The sequence below is a fragment of the Zalophus californianus genome, chromosome X (genome assembly GCF_009762305.2).
Source record: "Zalophus californianus isolate mZalCal1 chromosome X, mZalCal1.pri.v2, whole genome shotgun sequence".
In the NCBI taxonomy this organism is placed as follows: domain Eukaryota; kingdom Metazoa; phylum Chordata; class Mammalia; order Carnivora; family Otariidae; genus Zalophus; species Zalophus californianus.
This window is the reverse complement of record NC_045612.1, coordinates 52,607,430-52,623,793: the sequence shown is the minus strand read 5'-3', so window position 1 is coordinate 52,623,793 and position 16,364 is coordinate 52,607,430. Positions and strand designations below refer to the sequence as shown.

General features: G+C 35.8%; 1 long non-coding RNA gene across 3 annotated transcripts in view; it reads right to left on the bottom strand.

The window, feature by feature from the left end:
* Positions 1-267: 267 nt before the first annotated feature.
* The window catches only part of LOC113930287, a 28,736-nt gene continuing 12,639 nt past the window's right edge, over positions 268-16,364 (bottom strand). For 2 of the 3 annotated variants that reach the window (XR_003522502.1, XR_003522504.1), the window contains exons 3-5: positions 3,745-3,978; positions 2,656-2,736; positions 268-2,350 (exon numbers count right to left, since the gene is read on the bottom strand). This is a non-coding gene — a long non-coding RNA (uncharacterized LOC113930287). The remainder of the gene's footprint in view (positions 2,351-2,655; positions 2,737-3,744; positions 3,979-16,364) is intronic. The other variant, XR_003522503.1, reaches the window with a different exon arrangement.

The following is a 16,364-nucleotide window of genomic DNA, read 5'->3' as shown; positions in this document are numbered from 1 at the left end:
AGAAAGAACCATCAAATACAACATTCCCAGAGGTTGTACCATGATTAGATGGCTCCAAGCTGTCTTGGAGATATGTGAGGAGTGAGCAATAAGACCTGCTGTGTTAACTCTTTTCTCATACCCATTTTACTATTGGGTTGTTAGTTTACTTATTATTGAATTTTAGGAGTTCTTTTATTTTTTTAAAGATTTTATTTATTTATTTGAGAGAGAGAGAATGAGAGATAGAGAGCACAAGAGGGAAGAGGGTCAGAGGGAGAAGCAGACTCCCTGCTGAGCAGGGAGCCCAATGTGGGACTCGATCCCGGGACTCCAGGATCATGACCTGAGCCGAAGGCAGTCGCTTAACCAACTGAGCCACCCAGGCACCCCAGAATTTTAGGAGTTCTTAATATATTGTGTATACAATCCTTTATCAAATATATCGTTTGTAAAGATTTTTTTCCCAGTTTTTGGTTTGTCCCTTTATTCTCCTAACAGTGTCTTTTGAATAGTAGAAGTTTTTAATATTGATGAAGTCCAATTTATCAATTTGTTATGTATTGTGTTTTGGGCATAATTTCTAAGAAATTTTTGCAAAACCCAAGATTTTGAATATTTTTTTCCTGTTTCCTTTTAGCATTTTTATAGTTTCAGGTTTTTACATTTTAGGTCTATGATTCATTTTGAGTTAATTTTTGTATATGATTTGACCTGGAGTATTTTAAAGCAAATCTTTGACATCAGATCTTTTCACCCATAAATATTTGGTATGTATCTCTAGCAGATGAGGGAAGTTTCAATAACATAATCCCAATACCTTTATCAAAATTACTTACTAGCATATGGTACTCAATCTGTGTTCAAATTTCCCCTAAATATCTTTTTGTTTGCTTAAGATCCACACAAAATAGGCATATTGCATTATGTTGGCATGTTTCTTAAATTTCCAGTAATCAGTAACAGTCCCCTTATCCAATTTTGCTATGTCATTTTTTTTGTAATAATAATCCAGGTCACTTGTGCCAAGAAATTTCTACATTCTGGATTTGGCTGGTTGTATCTTGGTGATGTTTTTAACATATTGCTCTGCCATTTCTTGATTTTTTAATTTTTGGCATAAAAATTATTAGACATTATATATTTACTCTGTGCTGTGAAAGATGAGTATCTGGTAACATAACTACTCTCTACTTCCCTCTCTCTAATTATCCCTTTAACATCTTTAACAATGAAATAAACATAGAAGATTTTTGAAGAATTAATATGTATGACTATTTGCCTTTTCCCAAGTAATATCTTCATTTAGCCTTGGCTGTACCATAAACTACCATATACTATAATAAACTAGTTTTTGTCCAGTGCAATAACAGTAGGGGAGTGGAGAATAGAGATTTGAGAAATATCTCAGAAGAAGATCTGACAGTATTGAATGAAGGAAGAAGAAGGGAAGGGCTATAGAATTCCTGTTCAGTTTGTGGCTTCAACTGAGTACACGGTGGTGCCACTTAGAATAGAAGAGGATGAATAGGTTTGGGGAAGGGACTGGGGACACGGGAAGAAAATAAATTCAGTTTTTGACATTGAGACATGGGGTACTTTAAACAATCAAGTAGAGACGTGCAATAGACCACTGGAATTATGGATCTGGAGACTAGGAGAGAGATGTGGGCTTGAGGTACAGATTTGAAAGTCATCAGCTTTATGGGTGATAGCTGAAGCCATGGCATGGATAATATTGCCCAGGAAATGTGTAAAGAGTAAGGAAAGAGGAAGATAAAAAGAAAACCCTAAGGAACACCAAGATGTTACAGTATGTGATGAGTACCATAATAAAAACACATATGAGATACCCTCGTGACTCAAAATAAGATTGATCAACTGGGTGGGGAAAGTTATCATAAAAAGTTTTACTTTGGTTTAGATACTGAAGAATATATCAATGTGTGCCAATGGGATGCGGGGCAGGAAAATAGACAAACCCATCTACTCTATAAGGAAAACAGAGGACTTTAAATGAGAAGTCTTTCAACTATTCTCCACCCTGACACACTCATGTCTAAAGCAGTGTTCCTCAAAGTGTGGTAAACAATTCACTTCGAAAAGAATCACACAGGGGCTTTGTAAAAATGCGTATTATTAGGTTCCACCTTAGACCTACTGAATCAGAATCATTGGGGAGGAGGCACTGAGGAATCTGCACTTTAAACAACTTCTCTTAAGTGATTCTGAGGCAGATGACTTGTATACAACATTTATCTACAAACTATGGTGTGACCATGGGAACTTTCACCTAAAGTAGAATGGATAAGGTCAAAGAATTGTGATCTTCAAGTTGCTACTCTCTTCTTGCTGGTTTTAGCAGAAAGGCCTAGTGGGAAAATGGGGAACACAGAGGTTTAGTAAGAGTGTAATTGACTCAATCTGTTTTTCTATATTTAGAAGGAAAAATGAACCAGATAAGTTAAGAGCGGTTTTCCTTTGAGCTGGTCCCAAGTCAACCAGGAGGAACATATAGGCACCTTGATGAAAAAGAAACCAACAATTGATTTTGTTGATTGAAAGTGGTCATTAAAACAACAACAACACACTCATGAATTCCCCTAATTTTGTTTTCACTTTTTAGCTGGTTATTTGACATTTTATACTCAGCTCCTCTTAGTGAATTCATCTTACCTGAAGTCACTAAATGTTTAGCTTTTCATTTAATCAATAATTCCAGGGATAAAAACTTCCATGTTTCCCATAATTTTTATCCTAAAAAGAGGAGATTTCAATTAAGTCATTGTCTATTGTTCAGTCAGAAAATGTTTCTATGTCTTCATAAAAAAGATAACTGTATGTTTGGGAATATATTATTTGAAGTACACAGTGAGATGGATTACTCTTTAGAATTCATCTGTGCCTTTAGGGAATCCCAGGGATGTACTCTCAAACTCTGATAGCCTATGAATATTCTACTATGGCTAGAAATACTATTCTTCTGAGAAACTGGCAAATGGGTTTTGTTACTTTTTCATAGCAGCTATCTACATGGCTCTCCAGAATTGGGTATACCTAGCTAGAAATATGCTAACTAACTTGAAAAGATTGTAACATAATTTGTTTTGAGAAAAGCTGTGAATATTTCTATTCATTCTTTGAAATATTTCTAGAAAAAAATCAGATCATAAAACCAATTGCTTCCTTTGAAAAGACCCTGTGATAAAATTAAGTCAATTCTGATTCCAAAATTAAACATGAAGACTGGTAAGATTTCATAAGAGAACAACTCTTCTCTTTGTATATCTACCAATTCCATTTATCATTCATAACTTTCTAAGATACATTTCCTGACTCACATATTATGCTAGTAAGTTTGTAACATACAAGAAACAAATGATAGTTTTATCTAGTTCATTTAGTGATGTGTGTGATATGATAAATGTGGTATCTATTTGATAGTCACACAGATGTTAGAAGATGCTTTAGAAAGTATAGGATGTGATGGGGGAATAAACTGTCACTTATAGTATGATTCCACCCAAGAGCTGAGGAATTATGTTGTTAAAAAAAAAAAAAAAAAAAGAACCATGAGACCTAGAGAGAGGAGAGACAGAATATGGAATTGTCAGTGTGCATGCACATATTTGTAAAGGAAATATACTAGAGAAAAAAATACTGGTCCACAGTAAAGTTATATTTTCTGTACAAAAAAGCCATTAATGTAGTATATATAAATATTCCCATAGGACTATGAGGTCCTTTTCAAAATTCCATACTTACCAAAACAATCTTTTAGTTATTGTATTAGTTGCTAGGGCTGTCATAACAAAGTACCACAGACTGGGTGGTTTCAGTGGAAATTTATTTTCTTGCAATTCTGGAGGTTGGAAGTCTCAGACTGAAGTATTGGCAGGGTTGGTTTCTTCTCAGGCCTCTCTCCTCAGCTTGCAGATGGTTATCTTTTCCCTGTATTTTCACATGGTCTTCCTCTGTGTGTCTCTGTCCTAAAGTTTTCTTATAAGAACATGAGTCATACTGGATTAAAGCATACCCTATTGACCTCATTTTAGCTTAATTACCTCTTTAAAGACTCTATCATCAAATAAAGCCATATTCTGAGATACTAGGGACTTCAACATATAAATTTTATGAGGACACAATTCAGCACATAACATTATTTTAGGTTACCACATAAATTAATACAAAGAAAGGTTCCACATAAATTTAAAACTAATTTTTGGCAAAATCTTGCTGGCTGTGAGGCAAGTACAATAACATGTGTTGAATATTACTACAGAGGAAATGCAATATTGAAGGAGCTAGACCTATGGTGACCCAATCAAGGTAAAAGAAAATATTAAGCCCCAGAATACTGCCTAATTAATACTACTGCATAAGGTATTGGAGCTTAATATTTTTTAAGACTTAATTTATTCGTCTATTTAGTGTATTCCCTAACGTCTTAAAACTTGATACAGATTTTTTTCTTTAGAAAACTTTATACAGTGCTGTGTTTTTATTTGTAGAAAAAAATCAGCTTAAATATGTTCATTTTTTTGTATTAATATGATGGTCATGACTTTGCAGAGTGTATTATCCAAATTAAAAACCAGTCTTGATAGGCTTTTTTTATCCAAATTAAAAACCAGTCTTGATAGGCTTTTATAAGCTAAGCCATCATTGAACTCAAGGCTACATATAAGAACTCTGAAATTCAAGGACAATTTTAAAAAAGGATACCTGAATTGTTTGCCAAAACTAGAATAACCCCTAATGATATATAAGAACCAGGGTACAAAAGCAGTGAGGTAACCCAACTCATTATCAAGTAAAAACAAATCTCTGCATATACTAGTGAATCTTCATAGAGGTCTCTTTTCTTTTAAGTCTTTTGAAGATGCTATTAGAAGTAGAAGAAGATTTTTGGTCAGCAAATACCACAAAGAAAAAGTCAGAGAATCCTCTTTTGAGTTGTATATTTAAAATGATATGAGTCTAACAAACAAAAAGATTTATGGCATGACAAATGCTAACTTAAGGACAAAGTTATTAAGGGTTGATAAACCCATTCCATAAAGAAACCAATGTTTTCTTCCTATTGATGTTGTCTTCCTCAGCTTTCTTGAAATAAAATACATAGCTATATGACTGAGATTTGAAATCTATAAAATGAGAAAGTTCAACTAAATTAATTTTATGGTCCTTGTCAAGAACTTTGAAGGTTCTGAGATTTTACTCTATGTAAAAGTTAACAAGTTAGCCACAGTTTCATAGATGCTGGCAGAAGACACAAAACGCTAGGGTCAGAGTCAAAGAATAGTTTATTAAACCAGCAATAGCAGTTACTAGAATATCAGTATTTGTACCAGTTCCCTGAGCCCCAATTCCCACAGGGTTACTGAAAGAGGGCTAGAAGATACCATGCAGTAGGGTACATTATAAGAAGGGAATCTTGAGTTTATCATTTATAATGGACAGCAATCTCTGGAAGAAAGCAGTATCTCTGTTTTCTATGGCTGTTCACCACATAAAATTATTTTTAATTGAGATATAACCCACATACCGTAACTCTTTGAAAGTAAGCAACTCAGTGGTTATGAGTATATTCACAAAGTTGTGCAACAATCACCATTTTATAATGCCTGAACATTTTCTACCATCTGAAAAATAAACCTCATACTCATTAGTCATTCCTCATTCCCTCTCCTCCAAACCCCTGGAGACCACTAACTTACTTTTGCCTCTCTGGATTTGCCTATTCCAGACATTTCATGTAAATGGAATCACACAATATGTGACCCTTCTGTGATAGGCTTCTTTCATTTACCATAATGTTTTCAAGGTTCATCCATGTTGTAACATGAATCAGTTTATTTCTTATGGCTGAATAATATCTGTTGTATGGATATAACACATTTTATTTATCCATTCATAAGTTGATGGACATTTGGGTTGTTTACATCTTTTGACTATTATGAATAATGGTGGCATAAATATTCACATATAAGTTTTTGTGAGGACATATAGTTTCTATACTCTTGGTTATATAACTAAGAGGGAAATTGCTGAGTCATGTGGCAACTCTATGTTTAACTTTTTAAACAACTGCCAAACTGCTGCCCAAAGCAGCTGCACCATTTTATATTCCCATCAGAAAGGGTTCCAATTTCTTTACATCCTTGCCAACACTTATTATTTCCTGTCTTCTCAATTATAGCCATGATAGTGAGTGTGAAGTGATATCTCACTGTGGCTCTGATTTGTATTTCCTTAATTCCATATTTTTATGTGCCTATCAGCCATTTTCATATCTTCTTTTGAGAAATGTTTATATAAATCCTTTGCCCTTTTTTTACATTGGATTATTTGTCTTTATTATTGAGTCATTAGAGTTCTTTATATATTCTAAATTCTAGACCTTTAACATTTTCTGTGGCTTATCTTTCCACTTTCTTGATGGTATCCTCTGAAGCACAAAAGTATTTAATTTTAATGAAGTTGAACTTATATTTTTTTTTTTTTTGGTTGCTTGCTTTTGGTGTTTTATATATAAGAAACCAAAGCCAGGAATATTTACACCTGTTTTCTCCTAAGAGTTTGATAGATTTAGTTTTTCCACTTAGGTCTTTGATCCATTTTGAGTTAATTTTTGTATATGATTCGAGGTAGAGATCCAACTTGATTGTTTTCCATGTGTATACTCTGACTCAACACCATTTGTTGAAAAGACTATTTTCCCATTGAATATTTCTCTTGTCAAAAATCAATTGACCATAAGTGATTGGTTTATTTCAGATTTATTTTTGAGAGCACCACATGGTCTTGATTATTACAACTTTCTCCTAAATTTTGAAATCAAGAAGTTGAATAACTGCAATACTTCTTGCCACTTATATTCAACATAATTACTAGTGATTCTAGTTTGTGCTATCCAGCATGAAAGATAAATGAAATACATTCAATTGCAAAGAATTAAGTAAAACTGTCTTTATTTGCAGAAGACATGACTGTCTATGTTGAAAATCCAATAGAATCTACCAAAAAGCTACAACAACTCATAGATGAGTTTAAAAAAGTTGTAAGATGTAAGACCAATATATGAAAATTGATTGTAGTTCTATATATTAGCAATAAACTATGGAAAACCAACATTTTAAAAAATACCATTTATAATAGTATCAAAACTATGAACTATTTAGGAATAGATCTGACAAAAGAAGTGAAACCTTTAAATGAAAACAGAAACCAGTAATGAGAGAAGTTAGAAAAGATCTTAATAAATGGAGAGATATACCTTTTTCATAGATTGAAAGCCTAAGTTTTATAATAATACTAATTGTTCCCAAATTGATCCATAGAAACAATGCATTCCCACAAAGCCCCAGCAAGCTTTTTTTTAAAAGAAATTTACAAGCTGATTCTAAAATTCATATAGAAATGCAATAAACTGTGAAAGAAAAGAACAAAGTTACAAGGCTAACACTAATTTAAATACTTATTATAAAGTGATAGTAATCAGAACAGTGTGGTATTGCCCCCACACAAATCAGGAATCCCTTTGATAGCAGTGCTGACAGGTTATCTAGTCTGACTTTGGTGACAAATTTTTACCATCTCCCAAGAGAAACTTCTAGTACTGAATACTCTTGTTTTAAAAAGTTGTTGGGGAGAAGTTAAGATGGTGGAGGAGTAGGGGACCCTAATTTCATCTGGTCCCTGGAATTCAACTAGTTACCATATCATTCTGAACACCTGGGAAATCAACCAGAGATCTGATAAAAGAATTGCTGCAATTCTACAAATAGAAAAGTGACCATTTTTTGCAAGGTAGGTGTGGAGACATGAATCCAAGGTGATATATCTGAGGATAAACTGTGGGGGGAGGGAGCTTCCTTAAGCTACTGGAAAATAATATAAGTAGGGGAGTGCAAAACCAGAACTTTTAGAAGTGTGCTCTGGTGGGGGAGGTCCCTGCGTGAAAGGTGCTCAGTGGCAAAGTGGAGTGGAATCCCAGGTGGGACAGTGTGGTCACAGGATCCCTGGGGTCACAGAATGGGGATGGCTCAGTGCGGCAGAGTTCCCAAGCATTGGAGCAAGGAAGCCAGCTGTACACAGGGAGTCTAGGTGCTGGCTTTCTGCTCAGTGTTGCCATAAACCATGAACCGCTGCATGGTTAGGTGACCACTCTCCAGGCAGCGGACCAGCAAAAGGCAGAAGCGGGGCAAGAACACCTTCCCTCCCCGGCGAGGAATGGTGCAGGTCTGTGTCACAAGAGTCCGTAAAGTCTGGAGACTCGAAACAGGGTGGCATGCCTGAGATAAAAAAACGATAGGTCACAGGCTGGGCGAACACAGAGTCAGATGGAAACCAGGGGGACAAGAGAGATTGACTGCTGTTTTGTGAGGGGCTCACTGAAGAGTGGGGGGGGGCTTTCACCTCTGGGGCTAGAGACTGGAGCATCACCATTTTCATCCCCCCAACCAGTGCTGAAAGCCTTCAGGGAGCAAAAGAGTGCCACATAGTGCAATCTGAAGCCACTTACACTGACCTGGCCCCCTGGCAAGAGGGGTGCAATTCCACCTGGGCAAAGACACCTGAGAAACAGGGCAAGATGCCCCTCCCCCAGAAGACCAGCAGAAACATCTGGCTAATACCAAGTTTACTAATCATACAGAACTGCAAAGCTTCAGCTCTTATGGAAAACAGTATATAGCATTCATTTTTTTTTATTATTCTTGAGTCTTTAAGTTTTATATATATGTATAAGCTTATATATATAAGTTCATATATATAAGTTTATATATATATATATAAGTTTTATATATATAAAAGTTTTTCATTCCTTCCTATTTTGGGATCTAGTTTCTTTTAACAAACAGACCAAAATATACCCAGGATCCAGTTTATTGTTTTGACTGTTTTACCTCTTATTTGATTTTTTTTTTCTCTCTCTCTTTTTTTCTTTGTTTCTGTTTTCTTCTGTTTTGCACTCTGTACTTTTCTGGTGTTGTTGTTGTTATTTTTGTCTTTTCTCTCTCTTTCTTTTATTTTCTGGACATAATGATGAGACGGACAAACTCACCCCAAAAGAAAGAACAGGAGGCAGTACTCACTGCCAGGGATTTAATCAATATGGATATAAATAAGATATCTGAACTAGAATTCAAAACAATGATTATAAAGATACTAGCTGGGCTTGAAAAAGCACAGAAGACACTAGAGAATCCCACATTGGAGAAATAAAAGAACTAAAATCTAATCAGGCCAAAATTAAGAAGGCTATCACTGAGATGCAGTAAAAAATGGAGGCTCTAACTGCAGGGATAAACAGAAGAGAGAGTCAGTGATATAGAAGACAAAATGATGGAGAATAAGGAAGCTGAGAAAAAGAGAGAAAAATTACTGGATCACTAAGGGAGGATTTGAGAGATCAGCCATACCATAAAGTGAAATAATACTAATATAATAGGGGTCCCTGAAGAAGAGGAGGAAGAGGAGGAGGAGGAAGAGGAGGAGGAAGAGGAGGAGAAAGAAGAGGGGAGAGAGAGGGAGAGAGAGAGACGCAGAAGGTTTATTTGAACAAAATATAGCTGACAACTTCCCTAATCTGGGGAATGAAAGAGGCACTCAAGTCCAGGAGGCACAGAGAACTCCCCTAAAAATCAATAAAAATAGGTCAATACCTCTACATATAATAGTGAAGCTTGCAAATTTCAGAGATAAAGAGAAAATCCTGAAAGCAGCTCAGGACAAGAGGTTCTTAACTTACAAGGGTAGGATCATAAGGCTGGCAGCAGACCTGTCCAGAGACCGGGCAGGCCAGAAATGACTGCCATGATATATTCAAGGTGCTAAATGAGAAAATATGGAGCCAAGAATACTTTTTCCAACAAGGCTGTCATTCAGAATAGAAGGAAAGATAAAGAATTTCCAGGACAAACAAAAACTAAAAGAATTTCTGATCACTAAACCAACCTTTCACAAAATATTAAAGGGGATCCTTTGAGCAAAGAGAGAACCCAAAAGTAACAAAGACCAGAAAGGAACAGAGACAATCTACAGGAACAGTGACTTTACAGGTAATAAAATGGCACTAAATTCATTTGTTTCAATAATTACTCTGAATGCAAATGACTAAATGCTCATATCAAAACACAGGGTATCAGACTGGATAAAAAAACAAGATCGATCCATATGCTGTCTACAAGAGACTCATTTTAGACCCAAAGACACCTCCAGATTGAAAGCTGAGTGGATGGAGAACCATTTATCATGCTATGGACATCAAAAGAAAGCTGGGGTAGCCATCTGTATATCAGACAAACTAGATATTAAACCAAAGACTGTAATAAAAGATGAAGAAGGACATTATATCTATCTATCTATCTATCTATCTATCTATCTATCTATCTATCTATCTACCAACAAGAAAATCTAACAGTTGTAAATATTTATGCCCCTAACTGGGGAACAGCCAGTTATATAAACCAATCAATAACAAAATTAAAGAAACACTTGGATAATAATACAATCATAGGAGGGGATTTTAACACCCCATTCACACCAATGGACAAATATTCTAAGTGGAAGATCAACAAAGAAACAAGGGCTTTGAATGACACACTGGATCAGATGGACTTCACAGATATTCAGAGAATTTCATCCTAAAGCAACAGAATACACATTCTTCTCGAGTGCACATGGAACATTCTCCAGAATAGATCACATACTGGGTCACAAATCAGGTTTCAATGATACTAAAAGACTGGGATTATTCCCTGCATATTTTCAGACCACAGTGCTTTGAAACTTGAACCCAATCACAAGAGAAAATTTGGAAGGAACACAAATACGTGGAAGTTAAAGAGGCTGGAAGTAGAAGGATAATGCTAAGTGAAATAAGTCAGTCAGAGAAAGACAAATATCATATGATTCACTCATATGCGGAATTTAAGAAACAAAACAGATGAACAGAGGGGGAGGGAGGGAAAAAGACGAAATCACAGAGGGAGACAAACTATAAGAGACTCTTAACTACAGGAAACAGTTGTTGGAGGGGAGGGGAGTTGGGAATGGGGTAACTGTGTGATGGGCATTAAGGAGGGCACTTGATGGAATGAACACTGGATGTTATATGCAACTGATGAATCACTAAACTCTACCTCTGAAACTTATAATGCACTATATGTTAATTGATTTTAATTTTTTTTAAAAGTTGTTAACACCAAGCCACAACAATATTTATTACAAAGTGTTCCTCCTTCAAGTGACAAGTTTTATCAAAGTTAGGTCATTAAAGGATGTTAAGAAAGAAATGGAGACCAGGCCTGAAAATTGCCTGAGCAGATAAAACCAGTTTAACCATACAAGCAAAGCTTAATTTAGCTCACTTTGGAAGTCTAACTTGATAAAGGTCATTTCTTTCTTATGCCTCTGGAAATCATAAGCAAAACTGGGACTGTTTTCCAAAATTGATATGAGATAACCACTGAACAATTCCTTATCTTTTATGAAAGTTCTAATATTAAAACCGATCACTATGAAAAATAAACAGTCATTGCTTTCTCACTATATAAGCTGCTTTATAACAATATACCTGTCCCCCTGAAGCTCATTCCATGTTTTGGTTTGAATGCTCCTAGTTTGCAAACTGTCTTTTTGGTGTGTGCAGAATAAATAAATTTTTCCTAATCACTAAAAAATAAACAAACAAAACAGTGGTATTGACCTAAGATAAATAGATGAATGAAATAGAATATAAACAGTCCAGAAATAAACCCATGCATATATGGGCAACTGACCTTTTACAAAGATATGAGATGGAGAAAAGTGCAAGGTGGATAGAAGATAGTTCTTTTTTCAATTATTTGTAGTGGAACAATCAGATGTCCAAACACAAAAGCACACAAAAAACCCATAATTTCAATCCATAGCTTTCATCATTACAAAATTTAACTCAAAGGAGATTGCAGACCTAAATGTAACACCTAAAACTACAAGAAAACATAGGAGAAAAATTTTGTGAACTTGGGTTAGGCAAAGATTTCTCAGATGTTATACCATGTACAGTCCATAAAATAAAAATCAGTAAATTGGACTTCAGTAAAATTAAAAACCTCTGCTTTTCAAAAGACACTGCTATGACAATGAGAAAACAAATTACAGACTGGGAGGAAATATTTGCAAAGCATGTATTTGATAAAGGACTTGCATTCTGAATATAAGAAAAATCTCAAAACTCAATAATGAGAAAACTATCAACCCAATTAAAAATAAATTATTTGAGCAGACACTTCACAAAAGATATTTGGATAGGAAATAAACATGTGAAAGATGCTCAACATTATTCATCACTAGGGAAATACAAATTAAAACCATGAGATACTACTATACATCCAACAGAATGGCTAAAGGATGCCAAGGATGTAGGGCAACTGGAATTCTAACATATTGCTGCTGGCAACATAAAATGATACAATTTATTTGGAAAACAGTTGGGCAATTCTTTTTTGATATCTACAAGGTATTTTTTATGACATATTTTTAACAGCTCTATTAAGGCATCATAGAAATAAAATAAATTGTAATATATTTAAAAGTATAATTTGAGACCTATGACATGTTCATATACTTGTGAAACCATCAGCAAAATCAAGATAATTAACAAATACTTCAGCCCCAGAAGATTCCTTAGTCCCTCTTTAATCCCATCTTCTTGCCCCTATATTCTCTCTCCCCTGATGCCCAGGCAACCATTGATTCCTTTCTGTCACTATAGATTATTTTGTATTCCCAAGAATATTTGGAAATGGAATCAATATAGTATGTACTGTTTCTTGTCAGGCTTTTTCACTCCATATAATTATTTTGAGATTTGTCTGGGCTTTTTTCGTTTTTGTTTTTGTTTTTTTGCACATTACTTGCTCATCCTCTTATTGCTGAGTGGTTCTATTGTATGGATGCTCCATAATTTTGGCAATTTCTTAACAAGAAATGACCCAGCCAATTCCACTCCTAGGTATTCTCTCAAAAGAAATATAAGCCTACATATACATAAAGACCTGTACTTTAATATATAAACTGTGGTATATCCATATAGTGGAATACTACTCAGCAATAAAAATGCAATAGCATGACTGAATCCCAAAATAAATATACTGAGATAAGCCATAGAAAAGAGTACGTACTATATGATTCCATTTATATAAAACTGTATAAAAAGCAAACTAATCTACGTGACAGAAAGTGAATCAGTGTTTGCCTAGGGAGAAGGCTGGGGTGGGAGGGAGGAGCTACACAGGGACAGGAGGAAATTGTGGGGGCCAATGGACATGTTCATTTTCTTGACCGAGGTGATAGTTGTACAAGGTTATATATGTATGCCTTTTTAAAATATTTTATCACGGTAAGGACACTTAACATGAGATCTATCTTCAACAGATTTTTAAGTGTACAATACAGCGTTATCTATAGATATAATGTTGTACAGCAGATCTCTAGAACCTATTCATTCTGTATAACTGAAATTTTATACCTTTTGATATAACTCTCCTATCCAACTTCTCCCAGCAACCACCATTTTATTCTTTGCTTCTATGAATTTGACTATTTCAGATACAAATATTATAAAATCATGAACTTTTATAATGTGCAGCTTATTGTATGTCAATTATAATTCAATAAAGAGTTCAGGGAATTACTCAGAACTTTGAGGAATAATAATTGCAGTTAACATCTATTGAGTACTTATTATTTATTTTTTTAAGATTTTATTTTATTAGAGAGGGAAAGCATGCAAGCAGGGGGAGGGGCAGTAGGAGAGGAAGAGAGAGAGAAAAAGAGAGAATCTCAAGCAGACTCCCTGCCTAGTGTGGAGCCTAATGGGTTGTTTGATCTCACGACCCTGAGATCATGACTTGAGCTAAGAGTCAGACACTTAACGGACTGAGCTACCCAGGCGCCCCTACTGAGACACCCCTACTGAGCATTTATTATGTGCTAGGTACTGTACTAAGCATTTTACATGTATTAATCTCATTCTCAATGCAACTTATGATGGAGGTATTATTCTTAACCTCCATTTTATTTATGAGGAAACTAAGGCATAACAAATTTAAGATACTTGGCCAAGGTCCCAAAGTCTCATAAAAGGTGGAACAAACCATAATATATGCTTCCTCTCATAATAATATCTCCAATGTATTCAGTGCTTTAGGTAGCAGACCCTGAGTTTGTGAGTTTGACATTTGATAGATGTACTTACTATAACTAAGCAACATGCCCCAAATTCCATAGCAAGCAGTGGAGGACACAGATTTGAACCAAGGATCTTTATCCACCAGGTGAGTCCCAGTGGAAAACAGGTTGAGAACTACTTCTTTGTTTAGAGGTTGGGCCAGTGGTGCATGAAGATGGATCTGATACTTGCTTTAGGCAGGTCACTATTTGCCTCATCCTGAAGATAGGCATTTTTTGCATGGATCCCTAACTGCCTTGGTTTACCTGCCCAACTAGATAGTCAGATACCTACTACAGCTTGTATTACAGTGGAGACTGCTAAGACTTCCTACCTGATTAACCACCTCTTTTCCCATCCCCAATACTTTACAGATAAGCTGGTTCTCCCAGGTCCTTGACCCTAAATATCTGGGTCTTTACCAGTTCTAGTTTCCTATCCTTAAAGACTTTGTGTTACTGATAACCATAAAGTCCTCTAGCAGAGTGTATATAAATTATGACAAAGGGCAGTTCACAAACCATCTTATTTGGATTTAAATATATCCACTTCCTCACAGATCCATTGAGTTATGTTGGCATTAGAAATTCTATGCACAGTTGAGAGCTGTGAATGTGGAATAAAGCAGTTTTATAAGCCATACTCCCAGCTGAAATATCAAGGGCCTGGATTACATTAAACGTCTTGATTCTTTCAAGCACCCACACAGATAATTTTGGAACATAAATATATCCCCTCCCCTTGACCCCATTCCCAGCCTTGGAGCTACTTGTTCTCTCTGGTAGCACAGTACTGAATGTCAGGGCATCAGAGTTTCCTTAAACCATCAGAAGCAACCAATTCACCTCTTTTGCTCATTTACCACTGTTGTGCTTTGCTCCACTCCTGATAGCTCCTGCTGCTTTGGATTTGATCCATCTCATATACCATTTACCCCTGACTCTGTTCTTGCCCTTCATTCAACATCTGGTTTACCATTCCATTCCATTTATTGCTACATTTAAAACATGTGGTTTAGCACTTTTAAAACATCTGAATAGAAGAGTTGTTCTTAAGAAGGCAGTTGGAGTTTGGCTATTGTGGATACTGCTGCTATGAACATTGGAAGAGCCGAGATGCCCTTCAACAGATGAATGGATAAAGAAGACGTGGTCCATATATACAATGGAATATTACTCAGCCATCAGAAAGGATGAATACCCAACTTTTATTTCAACATGGATGGGACTGAAGGAGATTATGCTAAGTGAAATAACTCAAGCAGAGAAAGTCAATTATCATATGGTTTCACTTATTTGTGGAACGTAAGAAATAGCATGGAGGACATTAGGAGAAGGAAGGGAAAAATGAAAGGGGGGGGAAATCGGAAGGAGAGATGAACCATGAGAGACTATGGACTCTGAGAAACAGGGTTTTAGAGGGGAGGGGGGAGGGGGGATGGGTTAGTCCGGTGATGGGTATTAAGGAGGGCATGTACTGCATGGAACACTGGGTGTTATACGAAAACAATGGATCATGGATCACCACATCAGAAACTAATGATGTATTGTATGGTGACTAACATAACATAATAAAATTAAAAAAATTAAAAAAAAAGAAGGCAGTTGGAGTGATACAATTCAATATACTACTCCTTCAGTATTCCTCTCCTTCATTCATTGCTATCTCCCTTGCTGGTATCTTGTTTTTCTCTTTCCTCTGTCTTATAGCCCTTCTGCTCATGACTTGTTTTCTTCTACCTCACTTGTTCTCAAACTTTAGCATGCATCAAAATCACCTGGAGGGCTTGTTAAAACACAGATTGCTGGATTGCAAATAGAGAGTTTCTGATCCAGTAGGTCTGGACTGCTGCTCAAGAATTTTTAGTACTAAAAAGTTTCCAAGTGATGCTGATGCTATTGGTCTGGGGTCTATACTTTCAGAAGCACTGTCCTAGCTCAACACTGTTTATATTAACCACCTGTCTATCTCCCGACTTGTCCTCTAAGCCCTTTTTTGTGAATTGCCTTGATGTGCAAAGCTGGCAGGTGTGGCTATGGATCCTGATTTGCCATAATCACCCAGGGCCAAGTCTTTAAATTAGAGCCAATGATCTTGGCAATGTGCTCTTTAGAGGTAAGAACTCAGAATCAAGATGTAGGATTTATATTCTAGAGCTCTTAAA